This window comes from Stylophora pistillata, chromosome 12, assembly GCF_964205215.1.
Source record: "Stylophora pistillata chromosome 12, jaStyPist1.2, whole genome shotgun sequence".
Classification (NCBI taxonomy): domain Eukaryota; kingdom Metazoa; phylum Cnidaria; class Anthozoa; order Scleractinia; family Pocilloporidae; genus Stylophora; species Stylophora pistillata.
Window position 1 is genome coordinate 23709757 of NC_142530.1, and position 13360 is coordinate 23723116.

Here is a 13360-nt window from a genome sequence, read left to right on the forward strand (position 1 = left end):
TCCCTTTTTTTTAACGCGTATTATTATTATTATTATTATTATTTTTTTTTTTTTGTCCCGTACCAAGAAAGTCTCTAAGCCCTAAGCCGACAACATATCACATTCACTACGAGTGTGGAGGGGTGTTAATCATTTGCTCACCCGACTTTCTTCATGCACAAATGAGTATCATTAAAGTCACGGAATCACTGTAAACCTTATGCTAGGAGAAATCCACATCCAATTGCATGTGGCAAGTTTTTTTTTAAGTGAAACTCTGCACAGGAATACTTCTCCCAGAGCTTCAACGCGTTTAAGGTTCCAAAGATGACCAAGGAAGAACAGCGTATTTTAAACCACATGAACCCACGCCATCACTCAATCAATTGCTTTGAAGTTGAAGAGTTCGCTTCCTAGAGGCAAACTTGACAATCACGGGAATTCACGAAAGATATCAGGTTTTATTTCGACGTTGTTTCACCGGGAATTAAGCCACGAAACCAATTCGATGTAATTCCGTGATGTATATTAAACACAGTACAGTGTTTTGAATGACGTTAACGATGAAAAGCTGAGGATCACTGAAAGATTTATGACAAGTACAGACACATCACTTGTGTTCAAATAGAATTATTATTTCAGAAATGAAATAAGCTTGACTCGATGTTTTATTTTTCGCTTATGCTTCCTTATACTGTTTGCACCGATACTTGGCCGTCGCGTGGTCTTCGGAGTACTGACAGAACAAAGAAGCAAAACTAAATAACCGTGACCTGAGAGAGCTAGCTTACCGTTTCCGACAAATATACCTAAACAAACTCCGACAAGGCTCTTTAGAGAGTGAAGGCGATGCAGAAACAGTGCTTAGTTTTTTGGGATGGCCGTAGAGCGAGTGTTGATGAACGACAAAACTCTGAAGGGCCACTCAGGTTAACATATTTGTTTTTGCATGTAGCTGCATTCTAATCATATTTGGTGGCCATAAGTAGTGTCTTCTGTCCGACATAAACACGACACTCATCCCGGAAAATGACTCAGTGCTTACAAGAACACACACTGTTAGTCGCGTATGAAGAAAGGGCTTCTTTAGTCAACAGAATCACCGCAAGTTTCGCGCGTAAAAAAACAGTAATATTGAACGGACGCTACGAACAATGGTAGTCACGCTATGAGTGGTAACAAAGTTAACATCTAAGTGAATAAATTGATTGTCCCTTGTTACGCTTTCCGTTGTATGCTCAGTTGAATCAGTGCAGTTCTGTGTATGCAACCCTCAAGCAAAGGTGTGAAGGACTTTAAACATCACTATACGAGGTGAGGAAACTGGCCGATTTACAACACCTTCACTCCATACGTGTAAGACCATTTCAAAACACTGAAAATATATTTTTTTTAACAACCCCGTGATTACACTAATTTGTTTCCTTTACCAAACAATGCTTGAAGCCTTTTACGAGCCGCACGCAAATTCAAGCAATTCAGAGGCCCATCTCTGCGGCATTTATCAAACGCGTACCAAAGAATGCTTTGTTGGAAATGGATCAAAACAAAACGACATTTTCCGAATCGTAACCCTCATCGGAGAACGAGAGGTGCATGTGTAGGTAAATCTCGTTAGTCCAGTCCTTTCTAAGTTTCAACGGCTTATTTAGTGTTGCAGATATTGGCTAAAAAATGCGAAATCCTTCCTCGACAAAAATAGTAGGAATAGGAGTTTAAAGCCAAGGTGACATTTTTGCACCTTAACGCTCCTTGCATGAAGCGAGCCGAAAAAAGAAACCATATCAAGAACTCACGCAATATGTTGTTGGCACGACCGCCCTAGTGGAATTCCACAACACACAATTATTTACCTTAACAAGATGTCTACCTTGCGTAGAACCACAGCAAAATCTGGCGGCAGTCAATGGAATTGCCTATGGTGTGCAAGCTTAGCGTAGCTCGTTAAAGGCGGTTTATACTCTTCGTTGTAAAACTTACCTAGTACGATCAGTGGGCATGCGCAAGATCCCATCGAAAACACGTGCTCTTTGAAGTGGAAAACATGGTGTGATCGATTTCATTGAAACCGACATCAAATTAAACGCGCGCTTTATATTGCAGTAGTTAAGTAACGATTTTTTCCTGGGGGTGTTTCTTTCAAATTAACATTTATAGAGGGAAAACTAGCACTCTTTATATTTTTGACAAGTAAACACGTTTACGGTTAGGTGCCTTTTGAAATACAAACCAATATTAGTTAGTGCTCTTTGTTTGATGAGTGATAATGAAATACAGATCTGTAACTAAAGAGAAACATGAATTAAATAGTTGCAGTGAAGGTACTTTGATCACAGCTACAATTCTCGAAGACTTAATAACTGAAAATATAATCACCTACTCAATGACTTGTGCATGAAAATAATTTGGATTGATCATGTTGAATCAATTTATTCCGATCGATGGACAGAAGATTCGATTTGTGGAGTCGTTTTGAAGGGGAAGTCACATGTCCAATGTACGAAAATTCCTCGCATAAAAATCCCGTGACTTCAGCAAGGAAATATTCAGACAGCAAAATAAACTGCAGAATGAATTGAGTCAAATTCTAAACTAAGCATGTTCAATAACATCATCGACAGTTATTTAGAAAGGAAGTAAATGTGATGAAATGGGCTGTATGTTTTTACAGGGGCATTTTTTAACGATGAGATTTTCTAACGTTGAAATTCCAATGTGTGCGTGATTTTTTTACGCACACAGCAGCGGGAACTATATTTTTAAACTAAATCGCATTAGTCGGCGAACTGGATCGACGCGACCTTGAGCAACATTCCGTGGCAATGTCATCAATTAAACGGCGTATGGACGGTTTGAACTTATTTGATTGACCCCTCAATGGCCGTTCGAATGGAACAAACAACAAAGTGGAAATATGCCAAGAATGAAGCAATACAATTAATGTGTAACCGGACACTTTAAGCTGGAATGCAAGCCATTCTAAGCCTTCATAACTTTAGAAATTGCTCGAGGAACATTAACGCCGAATTGCAGAGGTTACCACAATAATGTGGTGGAATTTAAAGCGCGAGAACCTTCCGGACGTAAGACTCTCTATAAGCGCCGTGAATCAAGCTCTCGGATGGCCAGCGTGGGTGTCTGTCTGCCTGAGTGAGATGGCTAATGTCCAATTGCAATGAGGCGGAACCACTTCAAAGGTTTCTAAACAGGCACCGACAGTATAAAAATAACCAGCCTGAATAATTAGTCAATGGTAAACAAGGGCTTGATGGCTCGACTTCTTACGGGTGATCATGGTGTATCAATCGAGCTCTGGTCGTGTTAACGTAAATTCAATCTATGAAATCGGATCATCCTGACCCCTTCAGATCGGACCTGCAATGCTGGCAGTCGAGATCGCGTGAATGCAAGTTTTATCGGTTACTGGAAGAAATCCAAGAATGTAAGGAGGGTGATTGCATGCTATCATGGTTTGGGTTGGGAGGTGGGGAGAGAAGGTTAGTTTGGAGTCCTTTTTATCATTGTTAGCTAGTTAAATTGCAAACGCAGCTGAGGCTTACACGATCTTGTGCCGCAGCACCGTTCGTACCATAAATTGTCTACGGTGGTCCTTCGGTGGGTAGTTCCAGTGAAGTTCCTACGCAGGGACATTTTCAAAGGAAGGGGAACTTTTACTGCGCAGCGTTAAAGCCTGAAATTAGGGGGAATTTCCGAGCTGAGGATTCAAGGGAGGTATGGAAAGCTGCCTTTGAGGTATTTGCATTGGTTTAGCAATTATGACTTGAAAACGATCAGATAACACATAATAAACGCTAAAAATTAGCAGAAAACTGGGTGTAGTATCTTGATCAAGAAATATCACCTGGTCAAGTGATAACACGTAAACAGACTGAATGGACATGAAGTTCTGGGAACTGAATACACGACAAACGTCCAGTACTCCAGTGTAACTGCTGGAATCTTAAAGAGCCACGCTCCACCAGATTGCGCGCCCTTGTTAGTATTATTATCCAGGAACCCGATACTTTTCCTCAATCAATGAGAAGTATACCTTCCTCTTTATTCCCTTTCTCTAGGATTGACGAAGAAACTGAATCACCCGTTGTCTATTATTCTCCCAATTCACGAACTTTTTGAAAAGGTATAAGGGTCAAGTCCAAAGAAGTAGAGTGAAAGAAAAATTAAAAATACAAATTGAGACGACTTTTCGCCTTGTATAGATCTAGGCTGGCTCCACAATGAAAATGCAGTCACAGGAAAAAAAATTGAGAGAATACACAAATCCTGGTCTCTGAGAGGCTTTCCTATTTGTGTTTTGGTTTGGCATCATTGTCATCTATAACTTGATGTAAGTAAAAAATATCAAGAGTGGCGATAAGTCCTTGTTTTTGCAATGATCAAACGAAAGCGGGTCTTACGGAGAGAGCATTAGAGAAATACAAAAACTCACCACCCTTCCCGTACACTTTATAACTTGGACGAAATAAGCGTAATGCTTCTCCGCCTTTCTCAGCACGAATTCAAGTTTTACTAAGGAGTGAGCTTCAGACTACGCACGCCACATCCCCCTCCCCTCTTACCCTATTTAACCCTCCCCCGTGTCTCTCCAATGAAGATTGATTACTGTCAAGGGGAGTCTGTAAAGGCTTTTGACGTATAACCAACCCTTTAATTTCGCGCTTACAAGGATCACGTTTATCGCAGATTGCTTTGATGTCCCTTGTGCTAGCATGCCGGGCAGTCTCCGTTTCCGCTGTGGCTTTGTTATCAGATGACCCGTCACTTGTGCTGTCAGTATTTTTAGCGTCTATTTGCACTACCTTAAGCTGGTGGTTATTTTCGAATTGCTTTTGTTTACATTCGCTCAATTGCATCTTCTCATTGAAAAAAAAAAACAACAACAACAATCGATTGCTTCGACGAATCAACAACAGAACGCGCTTCGCACAAAAACAAATTGACGTAAAAATGTGGGTTGTCTCCTCCTAACAGTTGGAATTTGACCTTAGAGAGGGATTGGTATATCCCAGGTTCACCGTAGATACCTCGTACCACACGCAAGGCAATCTCATCTAGACGCTAGACAAGAAATTTAGCACGAGAAGTGTAGAGGTTACCTTGGTTGTGGCGCGGATTTTGACGCGTATCTGGGATGGGTGAAGGGTATTGCATACACGGTGGTGCAAACTATGTCGGCAAAATGTATACCTGATTTACCAATCATAATTATTCTTGCAATATGCAAGTATGCTCATTAGTTATTCACCTTCAATTTCGGCACGTCTCTTTTAAAAACTTATCATGCGACTTATCTTTTAAAAATTTATCATACGACTGTCACTCTTAGCTTTTGTGCGCATGCAAATTAGCTTTCTCGTCCTCGCTTTTGAGAGGACATTCGATCGTTTTTAAACATGTTTTCGAGGCTAGAAAAGCTAATTTAAAGAACAGCAACTAGGCACACTGGTCTATCATCACTCTCATTACACAGCCAGGCTAAATAATCTTGCCACATAAATAAACATCATAGGTCCGGGAGGAGGCGCGGTTGCCTCATGGTTGGTGCGCTTGACTCCGGATCGAGTGGTCCGGGTTCGGCCGCAACAAGACACTTTACTCTCACAGTGCCTCTCTTCACCCAGGTGTTAAATTTAATGCTGGGGGGTAACCCTGCGATAGACTAGTATCCCATCCAGGGGGGGAGTAGAAATACTCCTAGTCGCTTAATGCTACAGAAACCGGAGTTAAGCGCCGGCCCGATGGGCCACTGGCTCGTAAACAGACTTTACCTGTAGGTCGGTGAAGCTACCAAATAATATTTTCTTGGCCACATATTTTCTTGGCCATTTTCGAGAAGCACAGAGCCTCTGCTTTAAAGCGAAGGTAAGTAAAAGGCTTTTGATGTAAAAGTGATTTTTCTTTGATGCAAACAGATTTCATTTTCACAAGAGTAGTTTTGCACGTGAGGGTGTTCAGAAATCGGAAAGCTCCACTGAGGCGGGCGCCATTCTAGCGGTAGCCTGGAGAAGTAAGCTATTTGTGTTGTAATATCGTTGAACGCCAGGTTTCGGACGTGTCATTAAAATACTACAGTTTCGGGTGAAAGTCTTTTAAAAAAAAAAGTGACAATCAACTTGCATGCATATATTCACTATATAAAGATGATAAATACAGGCAAACCTTTGTTTATCTGCACCACACCCAAACACCACAATGCAAGTCTTCTCAAGTTAGGTAATAATCGCGGATCCGTGATTAACCTTTGACTTGACATCTCTTCCTCAATCGGTGAGCGTGTGAGAGCAGGAAGCATTAAGACCATAATCCTATGAAAGCAGAAACGAAGGGCACCTGAGCGATGGTACAAAAACAAATCACCATTTTAACCTTCGTAAAATGAGGGTGAGGTAATGAAAATGTTCAAATTATTTTATCGAATATTAACATTTTGGCTGAAGGAAAACCCCACCCATACTCTCCCAAAACAATGAATAGGGCATGCAAAGAACAAGCCAGTCATTTCGGCATCACTGAAATGGAGTGCGAAGGGAAGATTGGGATATCGAACAGATTGAAAAGAAACAATTAACATCTCTCTCACTCCCCCGGGGCTGTGGTCCAGCAGCGCCCAGTGGCCCCTACCACCTTACTTTCGCTCTTGGGCGACTCAGGAATCTTAGTTTTTTCCATAAAAAGCATATGCTGGGCATCCTGGATTTCACAGTTTCAGTGTACTGGACTCCCTTCAATTTTTTTTAAAGCAAAGACATGACATAACGTATTTATTCAAGATAAAAAAAACAAAAGTACTAAAACATCTTGAAAAGGAAAACGGGAGGTTGACCCTTTGGTGTTTCCCTAAATAAAAGATAAAAACAGCATGAGCTATATACAATAAAAAAGATTCAAGAACTATTTACAAGAGATAAACTGGCTAACTAACAGTCTATAGTAACAACTGATAAAAAAGACAAGCAACTAATGCGGGATGGTTGGCCAGAAATTCTGGGAGCGTATGCCAGTAGTGCACCGGATTCCGCGAATGACTCAGTGGCCCTCTGTGCTCTATCAACAAAAAAAATAGGCTCCACTGTGTCCTATCCTCCTAACTTTGCCACCGCATACAGTTGGATCCTTGTGAAAGCAATTAGCAAGTTTGGGAAATTTTTCGACAAAGAAAGATGTAACAGTTGCACTCTAATTTCATCAATTTTTCCATTTCCACCTACGTTGTCCAGTCTACCTCTTTTTTCAGCTACTCCTAACTTATTTTCAAGCCTGAAAGTGTCCTTGACAAGGCATTGGCGACAATATCTGTATGCTTCACCTTACTACTTTAACAGATCCTAGCAAAAGCCGCGAAATGTCAATCAGTGCAGATAAGAAATCAAATTTGTAAATTAACATTATGGGAAGGTGTAGTCTGATCGTCCGGGTGAGTGTAGTCCTGAGAAGGACTGTTGTCGGTGGTAGTGACTGACGTTTCGACAACCTGTGCGGAAGTCATCATCAGAGTCAAGTGTATGATTGTTGTCAGTAGAATGTTCTTATTCCAGTTCGTGTGAAATGATCGGTTGGTTTTGCCGTGATGTTATTGGTTTTGTCGTGATGTTATTTTTGCCGTGATGTTATTCACCGACCCACTACCACTACCGAAACAAACGACACCGCAACCCCTACGACTACAGCAACCATACCGTACATAAAAGGCATGTCTGAAAACATCTCGCGCATCTTACTATCCTTCAATATCCGCGTCGCCCACAAACCCATCACCACACTACGTCAGTTACTAATCAACGTTAAAGACAAAGACGAACCGAGGAACAGACAGGGAAAGATTTATAAGATCAATTGTTCCGACTGCCAAGCCTCCTACATCGGTGAGACTGGTAGAAACCTCACAACAAGACTGACTGAACACAGACGGGCGACGAGGAAAGGTGATGTCAGCAATCACATTAATGAACACCATCGACTTACCAACCACAACATTGACTGGGACTCTGCGCAATGCCTAACCTACAGCACTGACTATTTTCAACGACTGACTCTGGAAAGCTGGTTTACTAACTTAGAACAGACTCCCCTAAACAGATGTCAACAACTACCCGCTCCATACAAACGACTCATTCACGACATAAACATTACAAACGACTCATTCACGACATAAACATTACAAACGACCGAAAAAGAACGACCTAACTTTACCGACAGATCGAAACAGACCAATCACGACCGACTTACGCCACTTGAGTCTTACAGCCAATAACATCACGGCAAAACCAACCGATCATTTCACACGAACTGGAATAAGAACATTCTACTGACAACAATTATTCACTTGACTCTGATGATGACTTCCGCACAGGTTGTCGAAACGTCAGTCACTACCACCGACAACAGTCCTTCTCAGGACTACACTCACCCGGACGATCGGACTACACCTTCACATGTTACCCCCGGGTTCAAACCATTTACTGCATTAACATTATGGGTTTCACATACCTCTGCTTACGAAAGCTTTTCCGCTGTACTTGCGGCTGGATGTTCTGCTTCAGTCCATTGCATTGGAGCTAAATATATAACTATCTTGGCCAGCTTGGTGGATGAATATACTGACTACGGGTGCCCTGAGAAAGTATTCCAGGCTCTTTCACCACCGTAGGTATGATAAAGTTCGCATTTGTTGAGTTATTCCTGCGTCTCTCGGACGCCCCCATTTTTCCGCGTAAGCAATGGACCTACTTCTGCTGAAGTCTTTAATTTATCTACAAACAGAAGCGAATTTGGGCATTTGTAGATACCTCCACCTGCAAAGGCAAGATTGCCTGTCGATGTATCGATAAAATCATAACAAGTTGTATTTCCGCCGTATTTGTAGTGCGTTTTTGGTAGAACAGTGAAAGACATCTCCACTTTCATGGCAGCTGTAGTATTTTCAACTCAATTCTGACAATGTTGTGTACCCTACTCTTTCTGTCGATGCTACTGTCTGACTTGGTTCATTAGAGGTGTTTCACTATCCGCAATAGTTCTTTGGTGAAGCTTGAAAGAGACAAAGCACTTGTGTTTCGTTCACTTGAAACCATCTGTTTCTGAAATAAGAAAAACCAGCATTATCATCTTGTTGAACATCGTCACACTTGATAACGCAAACATGTTTTAAACAAATAAAAACTTAACTTAAAATCCTTAACACCCTAACATCAATGAATATCCATAATCTCCATACCATTTTCTAAACATTTCTTAAGGTGCTGACACAGAGAATTTGCTTTACAATCAAATACTTCCTTTAGTCTCGTGACCTTAATGTCTAATTCAGCGGTGATATTGTAAAGAGAAAGTATATATATATCTTATTAACCAAGCGCGAGGGCCGTACTGGCAGAATATCGGCCCGAGGTCTTGACAGTACGGAGCTCGCTGCGCTCGGTCCGTACAAAAAAGACCGAGGACCGATATTCTTCCAGTACGGTCCCGAGCAAGCTTGGTTAATAAGAGATTTATTATACGACTGAAGTTCAAAAGGACACAAGTGCGGTATCATTCGGGACCATTCGGGACAGTGCTCGGTCCAATACTGAGAGAATATTGACCGGCAATAGAGCATTTTGATTGGTTGATTTTAGTTATTGGCCCTCTGACTGCCCGAGTCGTGTAATAAACTAATTTAATTTAATTTAATTTAATAACTTCTAGAGCGCTATTTTCATTCAATGATCAACAGCGCTTAACAACTTAGAATACTAGAGTAAATTCAATTTATAAAACTAATTACATGTACATTAATATTAACAATGTATGTTAAAAATAAGAATAATATGGAATATCCATAATAAGGATCTTAATTAGGAATAAGGATCTTAATAAGGAACTTAATTAGTAATACTAATAAAAGTAATTGTCAGAGAGGGTACTTTGAGAAAGCTGCACGAAATAAATAAGTTTCCAGCTTACATTTAAAAATGGAAAATAATTGAATATCACGTAATTCAGCTGGCAGAGCATTCCATAAGTACGGGGCAGTAGCAGAGAACGATCTGTCCCCCAACGTGGTCACTCTTTGGCGTCATGTTTCTTGAAGAGAGTTTACAACATTGCTAACACTAAAACTGAGAGCACTTAACGAAATACGTCATCTCATTGGTTGAGTAGAGTGTGCTAATGGCCCATAAATCTTGTTGAAGCGTGCGAAATTACTGACTTGGATCTTACATTGGCATTGGTGTATATATCTAAGGGTCGCATGAAAAGAAACTGAGAGATCTCTGCCAATCTCCTTTCAAGTGTTGCAGGTCGATTAGAAAGGTGGTAACGATGGTTACATTTTTAGCAAGACATTATAATTAATTCGAAACAAGGTCGTCCTTACAGTGACGTATTTGTTCTAAAAAGGGGTTTCAGAAGGGGTCAAAAAAGCGCAGACCACAGGAGCACTAACTTTCCGATGATTATCCCTCCTCGTCATTATTGATATGGAATTCCCGCCCCTGTACAAGGGTTTAGAAGCTCCTAAAGAGATAATTCGTCATCTCAATCGACTCAAAAAGTTCTCCTTGTCCAAAAATATACATGGTATGTAACGGGCAGAAGTTTCGCACAAGGAAAAACTGTCCCCGGGATTTTGAGGTTGGGAGGGCACAAGGTTTTCCATTACAGACCGACCTTGGCCGGTAAATAATGTTTTTATATCTTTTCTGTGATGAGTTTAATCGTACTGATACAACTTAATTTGGCGCTCATAATCTTTTCATTGACTGGTACTGGTTATTAGTGATCACCTGGAGCGGGGACTGGGCCGGCGGCGGGGGAAAAGGGGGTTCAGAGGATTTTGGTCACATCACGATTAAATTTACCTGATTGCCCCCCTTCTCCCTTAAGGCTCACTAACAATTCATTGGAAGTTAATTTCATAAGTCCCCCTTTATACTCTGTTCGCGACGAAAGATCCCCCCTTCGATCCCCCTGAAAACGAGTGATTTCTAAAAAACCCCACCCAGGAGATAGCCACTGATTAGTCCTAAATTTCCATCTGTAAATGAGCTTCTTATTCGTGAAATCAACTGTGTTTTGATTGAATGGGTGCAGATATCACATGAAGTCTAAAATTGTTGGTGATTTCGCTCAAGTGTGCGGCGAAAGAAGCACAAGATTGCGCACCCTTACGGCGCCGAACGAACTTTGAAAAAATTCTTTTCAAAAACACTTCATCACTAAGGACTATATTACACTTTCGGTGTACTTAAAACTACATTTCACTACTATAGGGATAAACCACTATCCCTTTAAACACAAAACAACAGGCCTAGGTGACTCACAAATGTTGACTTTCCACCGGTAAGGAGGAGTGTCTCAAAGGAATCAACCGTTAGCCCTATAAAGGTTAAAAATTTAGCAGATGGTGTAAAAATCGACAAATTTTAACCGTTAGTCGAGTCGTAAACAAAGTTAACCGTAAAAGAAATTACTGACGACAATAATGGAAAGATATTAAACTTTAGCAGGAGCCCATAATTTTAAGCATTAGCAGTAAAAGTCGTTACATCATTGAGACCTCAAGGCGAGGTAACACCTGCGTCCAAGGAGGAAAAAAGTTAAAAAGAAATCAAAGAACACGAAATTCAATACACAGGGTTCTTGCACTTTCTCAGGAACCCAAGTCAAGGACTTTCAAGCACTTTTAAGATCATTTTCAAGGACCTTGGCTCTCAAATTCAAGGACCTTTCAGAAACACGAGCGTGCATGTAGGACCGGCCGAAAAGTCCAACGAGCGTGACTTAAGCATGCACATCTGAGTGATCACGTGCTAGGTAACCTAGGTTACTTTCAATGCACCAATCAGGTACAAAATAGATAACAATTACGTGTCAAACATCACAATCAGACGCAGGATTTGAAAGGAAAACTCGTTTTCGCGATTTGTGCTAGAAACTTACACTTTCAACACCAAAAACTTAAATTCAAGGACTTTGAAGAACTTTCAAGGAGCGCAGGAACCCTGAATGCAGTTTGAATTAAACTTGAAAACTGACTCGCAGATACAAATTATGAAATATTTGTATAGGAATGAAGGAAAACATGAAATCCGGAAATAACAAGGATATGATACAGTGGACGAAATGATTGCCTTTGAAGAGCTGAAAGAGAATTCCAAATTCAAAAGACAAGAAACCAAATAACTTCTCTTTGGACACTTCCTTATAAGGAAATGTATAAGGAAAAAATACAAACCCTTTTTTCTACACTTATGCAACGGAACACAATTTTCTAGGCTCTATAACATGATAAAGCCACACGGGATGTTTGGAGAACACGAGGAAAGCTTCTAAATCACAAACCGAAGGTTTTTTTCTGCCAGAAATCTCACGTTTTTTCAATTGAGTTTAAGGGGCTTAACAGAGCCATCCCTGGACTCACTTCAGTAGGATCTAAGACTTGGCAGGTTACTCTGCAGCAAATGAAAGTAACAAGAAAAATCGCGCAAGATACGAGAGCCAAGGACTGATTAGCATTCTTACAAAAAGCAACTTGAAAACGATGCTCGAGTTAAAAAGAGATCTTGCTATGAATGACTTGCCAATGAGGCAAGTAGATCTTGGCAATCAAACTCGCTCGTATTGGTAGTAGGGAACTTTAGCAAAGACGACGGCGACGCCAACGAAAACTTCGTGTCGAAATCTAACTTTTCGTTTACGAAACTTTTTCGAGATTATATTCCGATGTGTTTCACTTGGAAAATGCTGGCGAAATATTCAGGGACTATATCACTACGAACGGCGTTACAGTAAGGAAAAAGAAAGAAAAATTAACCGTCATGCGCACACGTTCTCGAGAAAACCTAAAATTTGGTTATTTCACTTTGTTGTTTTGCCGAGAACGGCAAAGAAATGTACCAAAATGTTTAACGCACGACCAGGGCGATTGTTTTTGCTCATTAAGCCTATCGTTTTCTGCCGTTCTCGTTGCCGTTGCCGCTCTCGTTGCTAAAGCTCCCTATTCACTTTCCCACAGGACACTCCTACCTCTCTGACAACGCTTATATTTTCTTTACACCCAAAAACTGACTAGTGTCCGGTGGAGATCCACCACGGCCGACTCCCTCTGCTCCCCAGCAGGATTGAAGATGGCCTAAGCTAATCTACCCAACAACTGACTGTTAATCAACTCTGAAAAGCTTTAGGACACGCGTCACAGAAGTAAATCAAGATGCCTCGCTTCCCATTACAGCAACAGTTTCTCTGAAATGACCCATGAATAAAAAAAACAAGAGAAAAAAATGTTTTCAAATTTTCAAACTCTTTCTTATTAACAAGTTTAAATGAGCTGTTTAGTCAATTCTCTTTGATTTTCCTGGACTAAAATAAAAAAAGGGAG

General features: G+C 40.8%; 1 protein-coding gene and 1 long non-coding RNA gene across 4 annotated transcripts in view; one reads left to right on the forward strand and one right to left on the reverse strand.

The window, feature by feature from the left end:
• LOC111326376 (RNA-binding motif, single-stranded-interacting protein 2) overlaps positions 1 to 13360 on the reverse strand; it is a 45545-nt gene that overhangs the window by 29097 nt on the left and 3088 nt on the right. The window contains exons 2-3 of one of the 3 annotated variants that reach the window (XM_022930359.2): positions 8488 to 9077; positions 6160 to 6305 (exon numbers count right to left, since the gene is read on the reverse strand). The gene's annotated coding sequence lies outside the window, so the exon portion shown is untranslated. Of the gene's footprint in view, positions 1 to 1832; positions 2159 to 6159; positions 6380 to 8487; positions 9078 to 13360 lie in introns of those variants that run through there. The other 2 variants (XM_088740436.1, XM_022930357.2) reach the window with 2 other exon arrangements.
• Positions 162 to 4182, forward strand: LOC148719349 (uncharacterized). Its single transcript, XR_015993790.1, has 3 exons — positions 162 to 1293; positions 2725 to 3476; positions 4056 to 4182. It is a non-coding gene; the product is annotated as an uncharacterized LOC148719349 (long non-coding RNA).